At 45.6% G+C, this 24,826-nt stretch overlaps 1 protein-coding gene across 1 annotated transcript in view; it reads left to right on the forward strand.

Annotated features, from left to right (window-relative positions):
- The window catches only part of LOC128408780 (zinc finger protein 236-like), a 117,788-nt gene that overhangs the window by 9,983 nt on the left and 82,979 nt on the right, over positions 1-24,826 (forward strand). The gene's annotated exons all lie outside the window — the stretch shown is intronic.

The following is a 24,826-nucleotide window of genomic DNA, read 5'->3' on the forward strand; positions in this document are numbered from 1 at the left end:
TTCTGAGACACTCTCCCCGGGTTCTGGGGTGTATGAAGCCTTGTTTCCCTGTTTTTAACTCCGCTACCGAAAGCGTCTCCCCCTCCAGGACGGGAGAGCGGAAAACACGCGTCTTGCAGAAGGAACCGCTCGCTGCATTCGGTAGCGGAGTTAAAAACAGGGAATCAAGGCCTCGCACACCCCAGAACCCTGGGAGGGTGTCTCAGAAAGGAACAGATATGCTACGGCGCAGAACTGAGACCTTTGGAACTTTATTATTGGTTTTTGGTGCAATCTTTAGATTGTGTAGTAACGAGAGAATGTGCACGCATGCTCCGTCCTGCAGCAAGGTTTGAGGACAGTGATCCGGCCGTCGACTTTAAAAGGTTGCTGACCCCTGTCTCTGGGTGTGCAAAAAAGAATTTGGAAGTGTTTGTTTTCATTCTTGGGGGCCATGATGTTTGGCAACCCTCTCTTTTTCAAGAGCTGATGTCAGGGCTATGAGAAGCTAAGGAAAAGCCTTTTGTTTGTTTTTAATTAAAAAAACCTTCAAAATGTGACAAATGTTTGTGGGGGCTCCATCTGTTGCTGCTGCTGCTGAGGGGTTCTCTGGATCTCAGCCCGAAATGTCTGCCTTGATGGTAGCAGGATGGGAGAAGTCAAGTGCCCAGAATCAAAAAGGAAAGTATTTCCTGTATTTTCTTTCTTGAAGGAAATGGGTATGTCTGAAACCTCAGACAGAGTTCATGTTGACAGCATTGAAGCTGTTGCTCATTAACCAATTAATGTCATATTTATCACTGCTGATGAAAAGAGTCTACCCTTCAAAGAAACAAGCGGCATTTCATACAGTATAATGATGTCCTAAACAAACAATCAGACCCAGAAACTCCAGCAGGTGCAGAATGCCACGGCGAGGCTCCTTACGGGGTCCTTGCCATGGGATCACATGTATCAATACAATACAATAATCTTTATTGTCATTGTCCCATACAGAACAACCAAATTGAAAAAATCTACAACAGACATTCAAAAACCAACAAACCTGCTATCCCAGCCTGGTTAACCCCCTAGAAACACTGATTCCCATAATTAAATACAATATACTCACATAGAGACTACCTTACACTGCGTTTAAAACCAAAATCGCATTTGGATAGAAACTGTTTTTCAATTTCATCCGGTGCTTTACCAACAGCACTGGCTCCTGGTGGAGTACAGGGTCAGGTTTAAGGTGCTGGTTTTGACCTGTAAAGCCCTATGTGGCCTAGGACCCACATACCTAGGGACCGCCTCTCCTGGTATGCCCCACGGAGGACTTTAAGGTCCACAAATGACAACACTTTGGAGGTCCCAAGTCTGGTCTGAACTAGGGCCAGGGCCTTTTCTGTACTGGCCCTGACTTGGTGGAACGCTCTGTCACAAGGGACAAGGGCCCTGAAAAAGTGTCTCCACCCCCATCGTTCTACCCGGACACTGAGGTCCAGCGCTGAGGGCCTTCTGGCGGTTCCCTCACTGCGAGAAGCCAAGTTTATAGGGAACCAGACAGAGGGCCTTCTCGGTAGTGGCGCCTTCCCTGTGGAACGACCTCCCACCAGCTGTCAAAGAGAGCAACAACTACCAGACTTTTAGAAGACATCTGAAGGCAGCTCTGTTTAGGGAAGCTTTTAATGTTTGATGTATTATGGTATTTTAATATTTTGTTGGAAGCCGCCCAGAGTGGCTGGGGAAGCCCAGCCAGATGGGTGGGGTATAAATAATATTTATTTATTTATTATTATTATTGGCATCTTTCTGCAGGGCCTGCAAGACAGAGCTGTTCCACCTGGCCTTTGGTTTGGACTCAGTCTGACCCTTATGTTTCCCTCCCCTTATGGTTTTGATCTATGGGCTACTTTTAAAATGAGGCTGCATTTTAAATTGTATTTCAACTTGTATTTTGAATTGGGTTTTTCCCCCTATTATGTTTTTATTGTAATTTTACTGGTGTTAGCCTCCCGGGGACGGCGGGATATAAATAAAATGTATTATTGTTATATATTTGCCTTCTGGAAGGTGGGGCAAGATGCGGAGGGAATCTGTATTACATCTGGAGGAGAGAAGGCGGGGGGGGGAGGTCAGTTGTAGTTGCGTCTATACAAAGTGCATAGCCTTTGCCCCTCCATAAAGAAATGGGGAGGTGAAGGCTGAGCACACCTAAGGGCGACACAGAGAGAGGGGTGGATTCTGCTGTATCTTTCCCCGTCTGGATCAAAATCCACACACAAGAGGGCAGTGTGAGGGCAGAATCAATGATATTATGGACCTGTGTTGAAAGGCATTGCTTCATGACCCTAAGAGCCCCTTCTCAAAAAACAAGCATTCAGAAAATTTAAACTACACACACACACACACACACACACACACACACACACACACACACACATTTAGAACAGATAATTACCCCCCCCCAAGAGGCAGTCTGGTGCCACATTGGGTAGGGGTCACTCTACCTGGGGCTGCCTTTGAAAAGAGCTCAGAAAGTTCAACTGGCTCAAAGAGCTGCAGACACGTTACTGACCAGGGCTGGCTATAGGCAGCATAGGACTCCCATATTCAAACAGCTCCGTCTGCCTAATTTTCTGTTTCTGGACACAATATCAGCTATAAAGTCCTGCTTTGCCTAATACAAAAATGCCATGTCCTGTATTGATAGTTTTGTCTAGTATTTCAGATCTATCCCACCCCCCCTCTCTCTGCCAAATTAGGGATCCTCTCCAAGCACCTGTGTTTGAAAGTGTGTGTGTGTGTGTGTGTGTGTGTGTGTGTGTGTGTGTGTGAAAAGTCCTGCATTCAAACTCTGGGTAGGCAAGCACAGACAGACTGACAGATTCATGAGTATCTGGGTGCGTGCATGCATGTGTGACAAATTCCAGGGGGCCCATCCTGTGAGGCTGCAGGAGATTGGAATGGATTGTTTTGAAGTCACTTCAGTACCAGGTGGAAAAAGAAAACCAACTGTCCACCAACCCCCCTCCCTGCCCTGCCCTGGATTCACCACCCTGTTCCTTGTTTACTGCCCTGTATTTTGCCTCACACTTACTAAGCTAAATTTTGGCTTAGTTTTGGTTTAGCAAACCAGAGTAACATGCCACCTTCAAACCTGAAAGCTTTTTTTCTCCCATTTTGTTTTGGAAGTTGGAGGAAAGTCAGATTCATGATCTGTGACTGCCTATTTATTTGGACTTTTCAGCACTGTGGCCGCTGTCACCCCTAAGCTCACATCAGCAATGTCTAGGAAGCACGATGACCATATATATACGCAATGGACAATCTTTACAGCATTCCTTCAAACCATAACAAGTACAAAATGAAATCTTTAGTCTCAAGGTCTCTGGAAATCTTTAAATGAAGTGAGGTACCAGACTTTGTACGATGAAAGACAAGCTGTGAAGCTTTGTGTGTTCAGCAAATATGATGTCCAACACTGAACAGTGATTCCGGATATTGACTACTGTTTTGTGGAATTCTTCGTCAGCGTGGTGGGAGGATATAGAATTGCTTCATAAACTGAAAATAAAATTTTGCAGACGATGACCTGCATGACATACCACTTTACAAAAAATTTAAACTAAAATACAAACAGTAATGAAAAAGAGTACATACCCCATCTTATTTCGAAGGAATGTATGTAAATGAAAATACCAAATGCTATGGAACAGTGCTCATGTAATAAATGTTGTCACTGCTACTAACAATATTTTTTGAAAAACATATAAAGCCAACTCCAGGTGGTGCTAATAACAAGGAGGTTGAGTTTAAAGGTACAGTGCAAAGTAACAATACAAATACAAGGAGGTTGGGATAATAAAGTTCGTTTTCTCATCCTAAATTTCTTTAGTCTGTGAGGCAAATGGGCAAGATGAGCATCTACCACATCTATGATGTCCAGTGGGGCCGGAAGTGCTTATGGTGCGAGGAATGATTTTTCAGAATTTATGTCTGTATGTACTAACATATCTTTAATGGATTTGGTCTGCCTCAGGCCTATCAGAGGAAATTCATTACACCCTGGTATGTTCCAGAATACATGCCAATGTTTGCGTATTATTCTAATGATTCTATCCGCATGAGAGGTGTATTCTAATGATCCCGTGATGTGGTTTTGAGAATGTGAGGTGGTAGTGGGACTGAGAAGAAATGTTTGATCCTTTGTGAGGGATTTAATTTTGGATCTGTTTGGAACAAAGAGAATGAGCTAGGATATCTGCACTATTATAAAAATCGTGGTTAAAAGAGGAATTTCTTTTAAGGCGTAAAAATTGTCCATAAGGTAAGTTATCCCTCAAAGAAGAATCTTTTTTCATTTCGAAATTTAAATGTGGTAATTGTGAAATATATTTTACAAAATAAATAAAATAAAGAATAAAAAATATTTTTAAAAAGGGTGGCCCTGCGGGAAATGCCCCAAGCAGTGTCCCTCTGCCCAGCTTGTCTGGGTCTCATACACATCCCACCCACCTGCCTGTGCAGGGGGGCAGACAGGCAACGAAGCCAGCGGCTGTGCTGAACCAAACCCGGACAGCTGCCAGCTGCTGCCTTTGCTGCCTTCGTGTGATGTGATGGCGGCAGCAGCGGCAGAGGCAGCAACCCTCTCATTCCACTAACGAAAGGAACCTCTGAAGCCTGGTGCTGGGCTGGCTCCCTCCACCATCCCTCCACTTGGATACCCACTCACACACAGAGAGAGACCCATGCACCCTCTTGCCTTCCCTCACGTTGCGCACTGCACTCAACCTCAACTTGCCCTCTTGGTCAGGCTGCCGAGAGGGAGGGGAGGGTGGGCTTCTGCTGGGCCAGAGCCGCTTCTCTTCTGGGAGACACCCCCCTCCACACCCCTCCCTTTTCTGTTCTGACCGGCTGTGTTGCAGGGCCCCCAGGTATCATATAAAGACCCTCTATTTACAGCAAGAGCTGGGGAGTTGGCTGTGCAGCGGTGTTTTGAAAACAAATCCTGTCTTAAGAGCGTATCTGTGTATGAACAGGGTGAGCCTGTGAGCTGGATTCAGGAACTAAAGTATTAACCATCAGGAAAAAATGGCCAGGATGCCCAGGTAAAAGCAATCAGTGACCATTATCAGATATCCTGGCAGACAGGTTTTCTGCTGTAGACCACCCCTTCTATGATATATGTATGATGTTTTGGGGGGTGGTCTTGAGCTACAGAGGAGGCAATTTTTGAATGTCTATATAAGAGCTTGCACACCATTGTTCTAGGTTCCTCTCCTCCCTCCCTGCATGTGGGGTGTGGGGGACCCTGTTGCAACAGTTTAATAAAGATCATACTTACTAGCTGCTTTGCTTCTCAATATTCTCCGGCTGGCCTTGAAGGCTGAAGCCTTATCCTTGCCAGGGAATCATTTGCCTGCGTCCCCAGGACCGAAGAGAGAGCAAAAAGCACCAGGAAAGATTCTTCTTTGGAGAAAAAAGTTTTATTGAAATCTGTGCACAGAGGTGGCCAGTGGGATCGTTCCCAAAACACTGGCCCATAGATACAAATAAACAAGCATCTTTATACCTGAGAGTCTGCCCATCTCTTCCCACCTCTTCAAATTCTCCAATCAGCTGGCAAGGTTAAGCTTATTTCCTTATATGGCATATGGCTATCTGGCTAGCTAAGCCCACCTCCTTCCCTTGTTCGTGTGCTCCTCTCTTGCGTTACTGCAGCAGAGAGCATGTGCAGAGAGCAGCTCCTGGTTTGCAGAATTCAAGCAATTGCAAAGAGGAAGTAGCTCCCAGCTTGCAATTGCGGTTTTTTGCTAGCTGGCAGGACAGGAAATGGCCTCAGACAGATTTAGCAAACCGCCGCTGTTTGCTAGCAATTGCAAAGCAAGATTAACAGAGGAATTTACTTAGGTACAAAATACAGAGAATACTGATAGCAACCCTTCAGGTACAAAATACAGAGAGCAACCCTTCACTCTCCCTTCAGCCTCTGTTTTTAATAATAATAATAATAATAATAATAATAATAATAATTTATTATGGTCAGAGACCAGCTTGCTGGAATTAAATGTCTGTTATATATATTTCTGTATGTGTTTGGCTGGTACATTTATGAACATTTATTTTATATCTTAGACCTTATAATTCTCATAGCAGCCTCTGTTATTTTCTCCTACTGATAGAGAACCTACTTAAGGACTCTATATGGGCTTTTAGATACTCCATAAGGGAAAGGCAGCAGTATTTTTAGTATAACAGCTGCATACAGGTATAACTGGACAGAGCCAATTGTCTTCCACCCCCTGTGCAATTATGGTGCTTTAAAAAAAAGTGGGGCTTTTTTCCGGGGGTACTCAAACATCCACAACATTCCCCAACTGTTCAAAGTATGGCACTTACTGTAAAAATTCCATGGTGAGTACCTGGACCTTTATTGCTTTAAAAGCAAGCACTGGAAAAAAGGGGTTGCTTCTTAAATTTATTGCTTTATTTTTCATGACAGAAAATGAAGCATAGAACTCCCCCTCTGCCCTCACAAATTAAAATTTTCTTTTTTTCAGTACTTCCCACGAAGAATATTTATTTCACATCCGTAGTGTACATTCAGCACGTATTGAAAGTACATGGTTCCCCCCAAAAGATTCATGGGAGGGGTTGCATGTGAGGAATTCTTTGGCAGTCTGTCCGGCAGCTGCTGCTGCTGCAAGTGCCTGTTCAATGTTCCTGTGTCTCTGTGTCTGTGAGGAGAATACAGGCCACTGCAAAAGACACTGTGTGTAATGAATGTGCAATAAGCCAGAGAGAGAGTGTTGCCCCTTCAGCAGACATCACACACACACACACCTACTACCAAAATCAACACAATCACTTCTGCAAATGTCCCCACAAAACACTTCATTACAGTTTTTCCTATCTATTCAAAGGGACTCTGCTGCACATAACAATTCACTGATAAATGTACAGTGGTACCTCGGGTTAAGTACTTAATTCGTTCCGGAGGTCCGTTCTTAACCTGAAGCACCACTTTAGCTAATAGGGCCGCTGCACCGTCGGAGCACAATTTCTGTTCTCATCCTGAAGCAAAGTTCTTAACCCGAGGTACTATTTCTGGGTTAGCGGAGTCTGTAACCTGAAGTGTCTGTAACCCGAGATACCACTGTATCTATGCACTGGCTCACTGGGAAAACTTCAGAAATTCATATAGAATCACTTGAGTGTCGGATTTACACCATTCCAATGTTCTTCTGTTCAGGAAGGAAATGGCTGCCAAGGGAGGAGCTTGGGACATGAGTGAGGGCAGCCATAATCTCTAAAGTTTGAGCCCATGTACTCAGCAGCCCCTCTGCCTGAGTGATATAATCTCTGGCATCCTGATACCTGAGTGCGGGACAGGTAAGCCATTCCAGAAACAATAGCAAACCCAGATCAAGACAAAAGGGTGTGATTAACTTGGCTGGGAAACTGGGACATGTAAATACCTCTTTTGCATCACTTGATGAGTGTATGGTGGAGGTCAGTCGAAGGGTGGGGGCAAGCCCTGATGCTGAGGTTTCTGTCGCCAGACACGCCCCCCCAATTGTGATGTAATTTGTAATGTATCCATGATGTAATTTTAGGGGTGTTGTGGGTATCTCTGTAAAACTGATCAAAGTGGGAGCCATCCTTTGTTCTGGGCTTCCTTCCTGGTGGTGGGTGGAAGTCCTGTTGCAATAGTTTTTTAAAAAATAAAGATCGGGCCTCCTGGCTGCTGCTTGCTCCTATATTCCTGGTTGGTGTCTTTGTTTGGTAATCCAGGTGAGCCCAAGGATTTTCCTATAACAAGACCCTTGAACTTGTTCCTTATAATGCAATCTGAACAAAACTGGTGAAGCAGTGAGGACAATATATTCTTGCAAAAGCTGGGAGCCAAAGCAGGCACAGTCCAGCTGGGGCAAAGAATGAGTTTATATTCCCTATGCACACGTTCCCACCCTCGTCTCCCCATTGGTTGCGTGTTGCAAGGTTTTCCTTCCCCCAATTATCAGATAACAGACAAGAGGCTGAACGTGGAGAGAATCTTCTCCTTCCTCCTCTGAGTTGCCTCCACTTCCGGCTTCACCAGCAGAGATAATTTCCCGGCTTCCAAAGGAGGGAGGGGAGGAGGCGGGAAGCGGGGCTGCATTGTGCGGAGGCGGAGGAGGGGCTTCTTCCTAATCAAGCCTCCTAATTAAGCGCCTCACTCCCTGCCTCCCACGCGGGGGCTCCCATTCCCGCCCCCCCTGCCCAGGATGTCGGGTGAGTGCAAAGCCAATGGCGGGGAAGGAGGGAAGGGGCTTTGCGAGGGGGTCCAGGATGAGAAGCCCCGGGACGGGGAGAGGCGGCGCTGCACAAGATCCGGGCGGGGAGAAGAGAAGGGAGGGAAGGGAGCTGTTTTCTTAAAGGGGGCCTTGAAGGGGGGGGGGAGAAGCTTCCTCCTGCAGGGATCTGGTACAAAGGGAGTTTCAGGGAAGGAGGTGGGAAAGGGGAGAGGGGTGGGCATTGCTGGCCAGGATCGCCTTAATAGTATTAATTTAAATTTAATATCTATACCCCAGCAGAAGGCTCCTCGGAGGAGGGCCTCAGTGTCCGGCTTCCTTCCTTCCTTCCTTAGGTACCAGGCGAAAGTCTTTCTCTTCTCCCAGGCGTTTGGCTCATTAAACAATCTATGGACTTCACAACAGCATTGGGGGGGGTGTCGTTTTTATTTCTTACTCTGCTATGCATCTCTGTGTTTTTCTATTGTATGCTGCCCTATGATCTTTGGAGGAAGGGCAGTATAGAATTGGAAAGAATAGCAGTAAAAATAGGTTTTAAAGAAGTGCCCACTTTAAGATACCACGTGGTGTAAACGTGTATTTTGTCCTCTAGGTTCAAACACATAGTAAGAGCAAGCAGTGCTCCAAAGTGCTTCTCTTGTGAACTTGCTATCTAACTTGTTTACTCCTGATCAAAGCTCCTGTTTCCCAAAAGGACTGGAGGGGAGGGGGTCTCCTCACCACTTTTAACCCCCCCACTCCCACCGCATGGAAGGCAGAGGACGTGTTCGTTCACAATCCCAGTGTTTACCATGTGTGTATCTGAAGTGAACCAGACGCTGCAGCTCCTTCCCCTCTCACTGGGCTGCAGAGGAGGAAAGGGATGGGTCTGAAGGCTCTTCCTGCCTCTCTCCCCTGAGGAACAAGAGCAAAGGGTGTTTGCAGGGCAGAAGGACAGAGGAGGAGGCAGCGAGGGCAGAGGGAGCAGTGGGCGGATCCACTGCGTTTCCCAGAAGTCCAGATGCAAGCAAGGGGCTTGCTTCTTCTCCATGCAAGGGCCACCCATGTATTCAGAGCAGTCCTTTGCAGATTAACTCTTAAGTTCCCAGGAATCTACTCTCAGGCCTGTAATGTACTTACCATGCCAGCCTTAGGAAGTGAGGTGGCACAGGCAGGTGAAAGAAATTGCCAAAGGTGTTGGAAAATGGGTTGAGGCTCTTGGGAAGGGGGTGCCCAATTGGGGCTTCTCCAGGGGCAGCAGAATGTCTTGGGCAGGAGAATCCCTGCAGGGGCTCTGAGACTCCCTTGGCTTCTTCTTCTTCCCTCCCTCCCAGGAAGCTGCAACTTGCTCTGGATTCTGCGCTCCTCAGGAAGCTGAACCTGCAAACCTAGCTGAGACTGAACCTGCAACCCTGGCCAGGATGGAAGGAGGAAGATGGACGGTTGACCTGGTCAGGCTCTCTCCCGCATCCCTCCCCACAACCTCTGAGCATTCCCTCCCAGGCCCCTTGGAGAAATCTGGTGAGTTCCAGGGGAGAGGAGATGGGGACAGGGATAGATGGGTGGTGGAGGGAGAAAGAGGAAAAGATGGAGAGGAGACAAATGGAAGGAAGTTCCTGACAGGAAGAAGGAAGAGGTGAAGCCTTCTCCAAAGCAACTTTTCTTCCTCCAGGCTTTGAAATCTTAGGTGTTTTTTCCAGGGCAGGAATAATTGAAGATATTGATGTTGCACACCAGTCCTGAAAAATGGGTGAAGGGGAATGGAAATGCTTCCCATAGTTATTTATAATTCGTATATTTCAATTGTTGCTATTACTTTATTTGTTATAGGGTCAGAGTGATACATTCCACCAGCATCAAAGTCCAATAAATGTATGCACCTCCCAGTTTGGTGGGCTTAAGGGACAAAGGACCCGTTATCATGATACACAGTTCCTGTGGCTGGAGGCTCTACACCATAGGATTGGGTATATGAAGACCAACAATGGTCAGTATTATTTACTCGGGTACAAGTGAATGCAGAAGAATCAGAAGAAGCAAATTGTGTAAACTTGCCAATCTTACAGACTGGGGTTGTGTGTTAGAATGAGTGGGATAATAATTTATAGCGCCCCTATAATCTTGTCCGTCCCCAAGCTTACATGGAGATACTGTGGTACAACCTTCGTACAAATTTCAAAATAAGTACACAAAGTCAACAAAGAGACTCACAAGTTTATAGTGGCACCAGGTTTCCTGGTCAAGAGTCCACTTTGTCAGACTGCAGCCCACAAAAGCTTAGGCCATAATACATTTTACAGCCTTTAAGGGCTGCAAAAGATGAATAAACAGAAGCATAGTTCATCTATGGAATCCATCCTACAGGAGACGGTGATGGCCAGCAACTTGGAGAGCTTGAAAAGCACAGGAGGGCAGAGGGCTCTTGTGCTCCAATCCTGCTTGCCAGTTTCCCTCAGGCATCTGGTTGGCCTCTGTGAGAACAGGGTGCTGGACTAGGTGGAACTTTGCCTGATCCAGCAGGCTCTTCTTGTTGTTGTTTAGTCGTTTAGTCATGTCCGACTCTTCGTGGACCCATGGACCAGAGCACACAAGGCACTCCTGTCTTCCACTGCCTCCCGCAGTTTGGTCACACTCATGCTGGTAGCTTCAAGAACACTGTCCAACCATCTCGTCCTCTGTCGTCCCCTTCTCCTTGTGCCCTCCATTTTTCCCAGCTTCAGGGTCTTTTCCAGGGAGTCTTCTCTTCTCATGAGGTGGCCAAAGTATTGGAGCGTCAGCTTCACGATCTGTCCTTCCAGTGAGTACTCAGGGCTGATTTCCTTCAGAATGGATAGGTTTGATCTTCTTGCAGTCCATGGGACTCTCAAGAGTCTCCTCCAGCACCATAATTCAAAAGCATCAATTCTTCGGCGATCAGCCTTCTTTATGGTCCAGCTCTCACTTCCATACATCATTACTGGGAAAACCATAGCTTTAACTATACGGACCTTTGTTGGCAAGGTGATGTGTCTGCTTTTTAGGATGCTGTCTAGGTTTGTCATTGCTTTTCTCCCAAGAAACAGGAGTCTTTTAATTTTGTGACTGCTGTCACCATCTGCAGTGATCATGGAGCCCAAGAAAGTAAAATCTCTCACTGCCTCCATTTCTTCCCCTTCTATTTGCCAGGAGTTGATGGGACCAGTGGCCATGATCTTCGTTTTTTTGATGTTGAGCTTCAGACCATATTTTGCGCTCTCCTCTTTCACCGTCATTAAAAGGTTCTTTAATTCCTCCTCACTTTCTGCCATCAAGGTTGTGTCATCCTCATATCTGAGGTTGTTGATATTTCTTTCGCCAATCTTAATTCCAGTTTGGGATTCATCAAGCCAGGCCTTTCACATTATGTAATCTGCATGTAAGTTAAATAAGCAGGGAGACAATATACAGCCTTGTCGTACTCCTTTCCCAATTTTGAACCAATCAGTTGTTCCATATCCAGTTCTAACTGTAGCTTCTTGTCCCACATAGAGATTTCTCAGGAGACAGATGAGGTGATCAGGCACTCCCATTTCTTTAAGAACTTGCCATAGTTTGCTGTGGTCAACACAGTCAAAGGCTTTTGCATAGTCAATGAAGCAGAAGTAGATGTCTTTCTGGAACTCTCTAGCTTTCTCCATAATCCAGCGCATGTTTGCAATTTGGTGTCTGGTTCCTCTGCCCCTTCAAAATGCATAACCTTGTTAGCGTGTGAAATGAGCGCAATTGTGCGGTAGTTGGAGCATTTTTGGGCACTGTGATGGCTTGGGAATACTCTTCGCAAGAAATGCTTCTGCTCACTCAGAGATACATAGATACGTACAGCCTTTATTTTACATATGTACAAGCAGCACACATAATTACACGTCCGAATCCTGTGAGTCAGATTCCCGGAGTGATTTACGTCCGCCCCTTTTCCAGCAGAAGAGGCGAGGCATTCTCAATTGATGTCTCTGTCCCCTCCGCTTTAACCCTCTCTGTTCCTGAGCAGATGGAACTGGCACTGCATCGCTATCCGTGCCAGAACTTCCTGTGCGGGGTTGAGGCTCTGCTCCAGCATCTGAGAGCCTTTCCTCCTCCTGGCTTTCCCCCCTTTCCTGCGCTGGCTCTTCCTGCCCCCCTTCGTCTGCTCGTCTCTCCTCCTCCCCTTCGTTCTCCGTCAATACCATGACATCACCCCCTCTTCTAAGATCCTCCTCCTCCGTGTCACTCTCACTTTCTTCTGAGGATTGAAAACCGAAGAAATCTCCCTCTTCCTCGTCAGTTTGCTCAAAAAATTCTCTTAATTGCCAATCGTGTGGCCTAGGTTTATGAGGGTATCTTGTATGGAAAGACCTTTGCAATTCTGGTGCGTGAATGGATTCTGCCAGCTCCCAGGAGTTCTCAGTTTCCCGACAGCCCTCCCACGCCACCAGGTATTGCAACCTATTTCTATACCACCTAGAATCCAAGATTTCTTCAGTTTCCTCCTCCACCCCATTCTCTACCATTGTTGGAGATGGAAGATTTCCCCTTGCCTCCTGCTGGTACCTGTGTGCAGGATTATAGAATCATAGAATCATAGAGTTGGAATAGACCACAAGGGCCATCGAGTCCAACCCCCTGCCAAGCAGGAAACACCATCAGAGCACTCCTGACATATGGTTGTCAAGCCTCTGCTTAAAGACCTCCAAAGAAGGAGACTCCACCACACTCCTTGGCAGCAAATTCCACTGTCGAACAGCTCTTCCTGTCAGGAAGTTCTTCCTAATGTTTAGGTGGAATCTTCTTTCTTGTAGTTTGGATCCATTGCTCCGTGTCCGCTTCTCTGGAGCAGCAGAAAACAACCTTTCTCCCTCCTCTATGTGACATCCTTTTATATATTTGAACATGGCTATCATATCACCCCTTAACCTCCTCTTCTCCAGGCTAAACATGCCCAGCTCCCTTAGCCGTTCCTCATAAGGCATCGTTTCCAGGCCTTTGACCATTTTGGTTGCCCTCCTCTGGACACGTTCCAGTTTGTCACTGTCCTTCTTGAACTGTGGTGCCCAAAACTGGACACAGTACTCCAGGTGAGGTCTGACCAGAGCAGAATACAGTGGCACTATTACTTCCCTTGATCTAGATGCTATACTCCTATTGATGCAGCCCAGAATTGCATTGGCTTTTTTAGCTGCCGCGTCACACTGTTGGCTCATGTCAAGTTTGTGGTCAACCAAGACTCCTAGATCCTTTTCACATGTGGTGCTCTCAAGCCAGGTGTCCCCCATCTTGTATTTGTGCCTCTCATTTTTTTTGCCCAAGTGCAATACTTTACATTTCTCCCTGTTAAAATTCATCTTGTTTGTTTTGGCCCAGTTCTCTAATCTGTCAAGGTCGTTTTGAAGTGTGATCCTGTCCTCTGGGGTGTTAACCACCCCTCCCAGTTTGGTGTCATCTGCAAATTTGATCAGGACGCCCTTGAGTCCATCATCCAAGTCGTTGATAAAGATGTTGAATAAGACCGGGCCCAAGACAGAACCCTGTGGCACCCCACTAGTCACTCTTCTCCAGGATGAAGAGGAACCATTGATGAGCACCCTTTGGGTTCGGTCAGTCAGCCAGTTACAAATCCACTGAGTGGTAGCATAGTCAAGACCGCATTTTACCAGCTTCTTTACAAGAATATCATGGGGCACCTTGTCAAATGCCTTGCTGAAATCAAGGTAGGCTACATCCACTGCGTTCCCTTCATCTACCAGGCTTGTAATTCTGTCAAAAAACGAGATCAGGTTAGTCTGACATGACTTATTTTTCAGAAATCCATGCTGACTATTGGTGATCACAGCATTCCTTTCTAGGTGCTCACAGACTGTTTGCTTAATGATCTGCTCCAGAATCTTCCCTGGTATTGATGTCAGACTGACTGGGCAGTAATTATTTGGGTCCTCTCTTTTCCCCTTTTTGAAAATAGGGACAACATTTGCCCTCCTCCAGTCTGCCGGGACTTCGCCTGTTCTCCAGGAATTCTCAAAGATGACTGCCAGTGGTTCTGAAATCACATCTGCCAGTTCTTTTAATACTCTTGGATGCAGTTCATCTGGCCCTGGAGACTTGAATACATCTAGACTAGCCAAGTATTCTTGTACTGTCTCCTTAGTTATTCTGGGCTGTATTTCCTCTGCTGAATCATTTGCTCCAAATTCTTCAGGTCGGGCATTGTTTTCTTTATCAGAGAAGACTGAGGCAAAGAAGGCATTGAGGAGTTCAGCCCTTTCTGTGTCCCCTGTTTGCATTTCACCATCTTCTCCTCTGAGTGACCCCACTGTTTCTTTGTTCTTCCTTTTGCTACGGACATACCCATAAAAGCCTTTTTTGTTGCTTTTAACCTCTCTAGCAAGCCTGAGTTCATTCTGTGCTTTAGCTTTTCTGACTTTGTGTCTACACATGCTGGCTATTTGTTTGAATTCCTCTTTGGTGGTTTCCCCCCCTTTCCATTTTTTGTACACATCCTTTTTTAATCTTAACTCAGTTAAAAGTTCTTTAGATAGCCACCCTGGCTTCTTTAGGCACCTTCCATGTTTCCGTCTCATTGGTATTGCCTGAAGTTGTGCTTTTACTATCTCCCTCTTAACAAACTCCCAGTGATAGTAAAGATCTTTGAATCACGGGGTGTATTTTCATGTTCTCTGGTAAGAGGAGTCGGAATGACACCGGATTAATCTGTTCAATTACTTCGAATGGTCCCAGCTTCCTGGGTTCCAGCTTTTTACACCTTCCCTTAAATGATAACCCCCTGGACGACAACCAAACCTTATCTCCCACTTGTATCCTCTCTCCCTCTCTCCTTCTGGCATCCGCCGTTCTCTTGTATTCTATTTTTGCTCTTTCCAGGTCCTGCTTCAGCATCCTATGTAGGAATTCCATTTCCTCTACAAACTCTTCTGCTGCAAGCACCAACAAACTTTCTCCCCTTCCAGGGAATGCTCGGGGATGCCTCCCATAATTAGCCATGAACGGTGACACCCCTGTAGAGGTGTGCACTGCATTATTATATGCAAATTCAGCCAAACTTAATTTCTCAGCCCAGTCATTTTGTTGGTGACTTACGTAACATCTCAAGTATTGCTGTAATATAGCGTTCACTCTTTCTGATTGCCCATTCGTCTGGGGATGTCTGGCTGAGGTGAAATTTACTTCTACCTCCAATAACTCCATTAACTTCCTCCAGAAACGTGAAGTAAATTGACTTCCTCTGTCTGTTATTAATCTCGCAACTAGCCCATGCAACCTGAATACATTGTCTATAAACAGTTTGGCTGTTTCTTGCGCCGAGGGCATTTTGGTACAGGGTATGAAATGTGCCACCTTTGTCAGCATGTCCACCACTACTGGAATGGCTGTCTTCCTCTGAGACACCGGCAAGTCTGTGATAAAATCCATAGAGACCATCTCCTAAGGTCTATCAGGTGTGGGCAGAGGTTGGAGCAAGCCTGCAGGCGCGGTCCTTTGTCCCTTTGCCCTTTGGCAAACCGCACAGCCCCTGACGTACTCTGCTACGTCATCCTTAATTCTGGGCCACCAGAATTCCTTAATAATCAAGTACATAGTCTTATTGCGCCCACAATGCCCTGCCGTCGGGTTGTCATGATGTTGCCTGAGAATTCTTGCCCTCAATTCCCCATCTGGTACATACAGCACCCCCTTGTAATAAAGTAAACCCTCTCTCTCCTCAAAACACCCCCCTCTGCCTTCGTTTTGCCTCATTTCTAACAATTTCCTTTGTGCATACTCCTCCCTTTCTGTGAGTGTTTGCAGTTCTTGCTCCCTTACTATGGTGACTGCGCATTGCCATTGTTCCGGTTTAAACACATATCTGTGGGAGCCTCTTGCCCTTCCATGTATTCTGATTTTCTGGATAAAGCATCTGCCCTTGCGTTCTACACCCCTGGCACATACCCTATCTTGAAGTTTGTTTGTTTTTTAATAAATTTTTTATTAAATTTTCCACAATAACTCCAATCATACAATTTTCCAAATCACATATTTTAGCTTTTTGAACTTCCCTCAACTCCTCTGACAATCATCCGTGATTAAATTTCTACCTTCACATTCCTTAATTATAGTATCACCTTTAGATAAAATCTTTCTGTCCTCGTTTACATTCTTGCAATATTCCTTATTTTTTTCACAAAGCTTCTTTAAAACACACTAGCGTTGTTTGTTCCTCACATACACTCTTCAAATCTTCTCTAAATTTTCCCCAGTCCTCTAGGAACTTGTGATCTCTTTGAAATCTGATTTTCCCAGTTAGTTTATCCAGTTCTGCATAGTCCGTTAGTTTTATTCTCCATTCTTCCAGAGTCGGTAGTTCTTCCTGTTTCCATTTTTGGGCCATCAATATTCTCGCTACTGTTGTTGCATACTGAAAGAGTTTACAGTCCCTCTTATTTATTTCGTTTCTGGTTATTACCAGTAAGAAGGCTTCTTGTTTCTTTGCAAAGCTATATTTCAGCATTTTCTTTAACTCATTATGTATCATCTCCCAGAACCCCTTCACTTTCTTACACTCCCACCACATATGAATAAAGGTACCCTCTTTCTCTTTACATTTCCAACACTTATTACAGGTTTTATACATTTTTGCCAATTTAACCGGTGTTATATACCATCTGTATACCATTTTCATAACATTTTCTTTTAACGTAGTACATGCTGTAAACTTCAAATTTTCATTCCATATTTTTTGCCAGTCTTCCAAATCTATATTGTACCCTAGGTCTCTGGCCCAGTAAGTCATTACCGATTTAACTACCTCATCCATCGTATGCCACTCCAATAATATTTTATACATTTTTGAGATTGTCTTACAATCATTGTTAACGTTTGGAATTTCGAGTCTTTTTCTTTATAACCTTTTTCCTTCACATCCTTTTTAAACATATCACTTATCTGATAGTAGTGCAACCAGTCAAATACATATTCTTTTACTTGTTCGTATGGCTTCAATCTCCATTTCTCTCCTTCTTTCACTACTAAATCTCCATAGGGAATCCAATTACCTCTCATGTTAATTTTCTTGACTCCCATAACCTCTAATGAGGATAACCAGTGTGGAACCCCCATTTCTAAAAGATTTTTATATCTGTCCCATACTTCGATTAACTATTTCCGGAAGATGTGGTTTTCAAACGATTTATGACTCTCTTTCTTACCTTGCCATAAGTACGCATGCCACCCAAATCTGTTATCAAATCCTTCTAAATCCAACAGTTTTGTATTTTTAAGTTTTATCCATTCTTTTAACCAGCAAAGACAGAAACTCTGCCCATCTTACTTGTCTCTGATTCAGGAGCCTAGCCCTTCTCCAGTACTCTAGGTTTTTGTGGTCTGTATAAACCTGTACCTGCTGCTGTGCACCTGCTAGGAAGTGCTTCCAAACTTGGAACGACTCCACTATAGCCAAAAGTTCCTTATCAAAGATCGTGTAATTCTGTTCAGTACGACTTAGCTTCCTAGAATAAAAGGCACAGGGCCTCCAGTTCTTTTTTTGATCCTCCTGTAGTAGTATGGCCCCCACGGCTCTGTCAGAGGCGTCTGTTTCGACCCGCATGGGTTTTCCTGGCTCCACATGTATCAAATATTCTTCTGAGGCAAACACCTTCTTTAATTTCTCAAAGGAGGCCTGTGCCTCAAGAGTCCAATGGAAAGCCTTCTTACCTCTCAGGCAATCGGTTATGGGGGCCGTGATCTGCGCGTAATTAGGTATAAAATTTCTATAATAATTACTGAAGCCTACGAACCTTTGCACATCTTTTTTTGTTCTGGGCGGCTTCCATTCTAACACACTTTGCACCTTACTCTTTTCCATGTGTATACCCTCAGTAGAGAGGTGGTATCCCAAAAATTCCACTTCTCTCACGTGGAACTGGCACTTCTCTAACTTGGCATACAACTTATGCCTTTTCAGCCTCTCCAATACCTCTATAACGTGCTTCACATGCTCTTTCTCAGTTTCTGAAAAGATGAGTACATCATCTAAATGACAAACACAGTTCTTGTACAGCAGTGACCACAATACGTGCTGTATAAATGATTGAAACGTGGCCGTCCCCGCCTGTAAGCCATAGGGCATGACTAAGAACTCATATGACCCAAATAGGGTGTAGAATGTGGTTTTCCACTCATCCCCTTCTCGGATTCTGATCAGATTATAAGCCCCCCTCAGATCCAACTTCGTGAAGATTTTCCCAGTCCTGACCTTCGTCAATAAATCCCCTATCTTTGGTAATGGGTAGGCTATAGGTACCGTTACACTGTTAAGCCGCCGAAAGTCACACACCAGCCAAAGCCTATCAGTGTTTTTCTTGCTTACAAAAAAACCTGGGGAACCCCCTGCTGCAGTGGATTCCCTAATAAACCCCCTTTTTAAGTTTTCGTCCAAAAACTCCCTCAAAGCTTGCATTTCTGCCTCTGACATAGAATAAAGCTTCCCAGGGGGTAGTGTGGCCCTGTTGGGATACTGCCAGGGAGACAAAGTCCATCTGAGCCCCCAAGCCGGCTGCCGGACGTTCCATCGATCTCCCGTAGTCACGCAGTATCAGCAAATAGCGACACGAAGCCTCAAGAAAACATTGCCACATTCTTAGGCTGGTGCACACTCTATCAGCAGAATTCACACAGCGAAAGATGCACAGCAGGAGAGCATATTTACAGTTTATTCAGCGTTGGTAAGAACAAAGAAACCATGACCGCCTGCTCCGGCTGCTCAGGCAAGAAGAAGGAACGAAAGCAACGACACAACATAAACATCCTGTGAGACAGGAAATACGCAGGCTGTGACACAAACATCCTGCTCCCTTTTAAGGTCTCTCTGGAGGAATTAAAGACGCTAGCTAGAAATACGACTGCACGTGACATATGGAATGCTTTGAAAGCTGCCCATCTGCCAATCATCCCAGCCCAGAGTTTGAATGCATCGGAGGTCCTGGCTGTTTCCCAGAATGCGAGTGAATGCAGGGATGCTGAGGGCACCGGTTGCAAGCTGCAGGGGGAGCAGACTGTCACGTCATCCCAGGCAGCATTCCAGCCTCCAGGGGGAGCCAAGGAGTCGGCAGCTGAGAGCTCTGTTTCTCGTGAGAACCAAGGTCATACTCAGAAGTTTTGTCCAAAGACTGGAAATAAACAAAGCAAGATGCCTGCAGATGGCCCGAAGCAGAAGGGGGGTGGAAAGCCCAAGCCAGTGAAAAACAAGGCTTTGTTTGCTGGCACAGCTTCACCAAAGGCTAAAGGCACGTCTGATGGCCAGGAGCAGGGGGGCAAGTTGCAAAAGCCCACGCCAGTGGAAAACAAGGTTTTGTTTCCCAGCAAACCTGCTCTAAAGGCCAAGGCCAGGTTTGTTATGGACTCTGGTGCCAGTCGCCATGTTTCAAAGGATCGCCATCTGTTTATCTCCTTCACACCTCAAGATGTTGAGATCCACCTGGCTGATGGAAGGACTTTGCAAGTTGCAGGAGTTGGGACTGTGAAACTTGCAAGTCTGCATACTACCATCAGAGATGTACTTTTTGTTCCAGGAGCTGCGGACAATTTGCTTAGTGTCCCACAGCTTACTGGGCGTGGTTTTAAGATTTCCTTCAAGAGGACCGTCTGTGTCATCAGAAAAGGGAAAGAGGACATTTTGCATGCAAAGTTTATGGATGGCTTATTCTGTATAACTTATGATGACAGTGCTGTTGCTGTTATATCAAATGTTGATTCTTGTGTTGCACAAACTAACAAGGTTCTTCATGCAGGATGCATTCACGATGCACATCGAAGATTTTGTCACCTGTCTTGGCAAGCTCTGGCCAAGATGCCTGGGTTGGTTGAAGGTTTTGTTGGGATACTGCCAGGGAGACAAAATCCATCTGAGCCCCCAAGCCGGCTGCCGGACGTTCCATCGATCTCCCGTAGTCACGCAGTATCAGCAAATAGCGACACGAAGCCTCAGAAAACATTGCCACATTCTTAGGCCTGTGCACACTCTATCAGCAGAATTCACACAGCAAAAGATGCACAGCAGGAGAGCATATTTACAGTTTATTCAGCGTTGGTCAGAACAAAGAAACCATGACCGCCTGCTCCGGCTGCTCAGGCAACAAGAAGAAAACGAAAGCAACTGACAACATAAACATCCTGTGAACAGGAAATACGCAGGCTGTGACACAAACATCCTGCTCCCTTTTAAGGTGGAACGGAAATATCCTAACATCCTCCCCCTTTCCGTGTAACCTGTAGTACCTGTGGTTCAACCCAATTGCAACCTTTGTACGTAAACCTTAAGTTGTTCTCTGTTAACAACCTTAGACAACAGATCAGCAGGAATTTCATTTCCTGGCATGTAGGACACCTGAATGAGTCCTTTCTGAATACACTCTCTTGAACAATGTAGCTTAATCTGCAAGTACTTGGTCCTTTGCTTGCAACTCTCCGAGTTCAGCAAAGCCAAACAAGATCTATTGTCTTGATACACTTGTATAGGACATTTCATAGAAACCCCGATGTCCTTAAACAGTTGCATCAACCATTCACAATCCATGAGTGAAAATGACAGAGCATTGAGTTCTGCTTCACAGGAACTTAGGCTCACTGTCGTCTGCTTCCTGCACAACCAGTCAAACAGGCAGTGGTTGTACATGTAGCATACTCCAGAAGTGCTTGTACCATCCGTGGTGTCACTTCCAAAACCTGCATCTGCAAAGATTTCAAGACCTCCAGTCTTCTGACTGGTGAACCTCAGCCTGTAGTGCAAAGTCCCTTTCAAATACCGGGCTATGCGCTTCAGAGCTTTCCAATCCTGAACAGTAGGATTGTTAGTGTTACGAAAAAGGAGCAATGCAGAAGCGAGCTCCAGGTGGCTGGAATGGTAAACAGGATGTGGATGTTATGAGACTATACCGTGGGAACAAGAGACAGTGTACTGAGCACCGGATGTTAGCTCAGAGTGGCACATGACCCTGTACTGGAAGTACATGGGTGGAGTTATTTTCTCTCTGCAGTTGGGATGAGAGGGTACAGACTTGTTTTCTCTGTACTGCTGGAAAGACAGGAATAAAAGTATGTAAATATATTTCTGTCTGTCTCTTTCCCCTCCCTGGTGATGGGAGGGGGAGGAATGGTGTGTTCTTTTCACGTTGAAAAGGATCGCCGAAGAGACCTCGCCTTGATCCTGCTGGAGAATGCAGCCAGGGAGGTCAACAAGGATTCAAGCCGGGCACCTGGAGGGTGGCCAATTTTCCTCTGGACTTCGCTGGCTCTGCTGGCTTGAATCAACATCTGGTAGCAATGCCGATGGCTAAAGATCTATGAGAATCAGCATGAGTGGTGAGAGGTTGATGAATCGTTGCCATCCTCTGCACCTAAGGAGATAAAGAAAGCGTCTGCCTGCAGCCAGAAGCTGAACAGAACAGACAGCTGGACACCGAGAGGAGTGTATTTCCAGGCAACGGAGCCAAAAAGGTATGCTGAATTTCGGGCTAAAGAGAGTGAACACAGAAAGGATTATTCTCTGTTCACGAAAGAGCTGCATTTAAGAAAAACAGCTCTGAAAGAAAGGCTTGCATACCAGGAATTCTTGTGGTTAGATAAGAATTCCCGTCCTGAGCAGGTTGCTAGGCAACGACCGCCAGTACTTGGAAAGTTACTGAATGGCTCAAAAAGAGCCTGGGAAGTGGAATTGTTTTGAATTCTGCACAGCTGTGCATGGATTTTGAAAACAGCCCAAAGGTTTGCCTGCCAGTGAAGCAGTAAACAGCCCAGAAGAGAACTTTTGGAGTTTACTGGCTTGAGAAAGTGAAAGCACAGACTTGGATTCAGCATGAATGCCAGGAAGGGGGGAGCGTTATCCTATCCACCTCCCCTGAGTGCCGTGGTTCTGGATGGACACAGCCGGCATGCTGCACTGGAAGATAAGGACAGGGGGAGGGAGGAACGGAGTTCTAATTCCCCCACCGATGAGGCTACTAGAGAGGAAGCTGTAGCTTTGTGCGTTGTCCAGTGTTACAATTGTGGACAGGCTGGGCATCTTCAGCGGAACTGTAAGAAGCCACGCCAGCCAAAAGGAGCTAAGGGCCGCTCAGCAAAGCCTGAGGCGTCAGGCAAAGGTCATACCAAGCCTATGGTGAAACCTGCAAAGGCTTTGATGGCGAAAGGAACCACGCCAGATGTTGGGAACTCGTTTGTTATTGACACTGGAGCGACCGTCCATATGTCCCCACACAGAGAACTCTTTTCAACGTTTAAGAAGCAAAGCTTCGCTGTGAAACAGGCCAACGGTCAGGAGCTGGAAGCGACCGGCGTAGGGACTGTCTATCTTAAGAGTCTGAACTTGACTGTAAACAATGTTTACTTGGTTCCTGAGTTGAAGTTCAATCTGCTGAGTGTTTCGCAGATTGCAAAGAAAGGACTGAGACTGTCCTATGATGCTGAGAGCTGCAAGATCTACAAAGATGGAGAGTTATATCTTTCTGCCAAACAGAAAGATGGACTGTATTTGTTGACTTTTGCACAAAGTGATTACATGGAATGTAATTCATCTGTGTCTAACCAAGTTTCTCTTGCAGGTGTGAGCAAGAAGAAGACTGGGGTCAACAGAGCATTTCAGCGGGTGTATGCTGATGTGATTGGTCCTCTAGAACCATCTAGAGGCAATGCAAGATATTATCTTGTGTGTGTGGATCATTTCTCTAACTTTGTCTGGATTAATGTGTTGAGAAAGCCACACGAAGCCTTGGAGAGGTTTCAGGAGTTTTGTGACAAGGTTAAGAATATGCATGATGCTAACATTGATTGTCTATTCACAGATGAGAAGCAGATTTTTCTTTTACAGGATTTCCAGAGGTTCCTGCAGAAAAAGGGGATAAGACACAAAGTTGCTGTTTCAGAAGAAGCGTGGAACAGGGGTGTCTGTGTACGGGTGAACAGAGAATTGCAAAAGGGGATGAATGCGCAATTGCTTAGTTCACATCTGCCACACGAGTTCTGGGCGGAGTCTCTAATATCGTATTGTTATACGAAGATGAGAAAGGTTTCAAAAGAGTTGGGAAGTTCTCCTTTTGAGAAACTGTTCCACAGAAAACCTTCTGTTGCCCATTTCAAGGTTTTTGGGTCTCATGTGAGGACAGAAGCTCCAGGTGGAGTAAAGAATGCCAGAGGCATTTTTGTGGGTTATGAAAAGGGTCTCTACAGAGTAATTTTGTCTGAATCTGGTCAGGTGATTCTCACAAAATTTCTAGAGAGTGCCCCTGAACAGGAGAGAGTGATAGTACACACATTTCCCACTGAGGACGATTCAGATGATGATGATTTTACAGATTACAGTGGTACTGAGAGTGACAGTGATAGCTCGCAGAGCTCAGTTGTCACAGTCATTGAGAGGAAATCTCACACAATGGATAGGCCTTCACAACTGAAGGATGAACCACTGTTTACCATTGGAACTGGTTCTCCAAAGAGTCCTGAGACTGGACCAGTGAGCAGAGAGGATCAGCACCTCATACGTAGGTCTGAGAGAGTTACAAAGGGTCAACCACCCAAGAGGTACTCAAAAGAGTTTGCTAACTTAGCTGTTGCATGTGTTGCTGTTGTAAACAACCGAGGACAGGTTGGAGCTGTGTCTAAGTCAGAGACAAAGACACAACAGAGAGTTGCTAGCCAAGGTAGTGCAGATGCACTCATTCCTTGGAAACCAGACAACCAGAGAGGTACACTGGGGAAACCAGTGGCGGGGAGTTTCAAGGGTGGAACTGAAACAACAGGGGAGTGTTATGTGTATAACAACTGTTTGTTTTCTTCTCTGGATCACGCTTTGCTTGCCGCAACACGCATTGATTCTTTTGGGGGAGGATGTTACGAAAAAGGAGCAATGCAGAAGCGAGCTCCAGGTGGCTGGAATGGTAAACAGGATGTGGATGTTATGAGATTATACCGTGGGAACAAGAGACAGTGTACTGAGCACCGGATGTTAGCTCAGAGCGGCACATGACCCTGTACTGGAAGTACATGGGTGGAGTTATTTTCTCTCTGCAGTTGGGATGAGAGGGTACAGACTTGTTTTCTCTGTACTGCTGGAAAGACAGGAATAAAAGTATGTAAATATATTTCTGTCTGTCTCTTTCCCCTCCCTGGTGATGGGAGGGGGAGGAATGGTGTGTTCTTTTCACGTTGAAAAGGATCGCCGAAGAGACCTCGCCTTGATCCTGCTGGAGAATGCAGCCAGGGAGGTCAACAAGGATTCAAGCCGGGCACCTGGAGGGTGGCCAATTTTCCTCTGGACTTCGCTGGCTCTGCTGGCTTGAATCAACAGTTAGCATGTCTGCTAAGCAGGTTAGTGCTTACAGCTATGTCAGGTCTTGAACATCTAGCAATGAAATTCAACTTGCCTAGAATGCATCTGTACAGCATTGTGTCAGAAAACGCTTCAGCAGTACTATCTACCTGGTAACCTGTCACCATCGGTGTGTCTGCTGGGTTTGTATCAACCAAATTCAACCTGGTTAATACATCAGTAATTTTCTGTGTTTGGTGTACCAGAAAATTACCTGCTTGGTCTCTCTCCACCTGCAGAGAAAGAT

This window comes from Podarcis raffonei, chromosome 2, assembly GCF_027172205.1.
Source record: "Podarcis raffonei isolate rPodRaf1 chromosome 2, rPodRaf1.pri, whole genome shotgun sequence".
Lineage (NCBI taxonomy): Eukaryota > Metazoa > Chordata > Lepidosauria > Squamata > Lacertidae > Podarcis > Podarcis raffonei.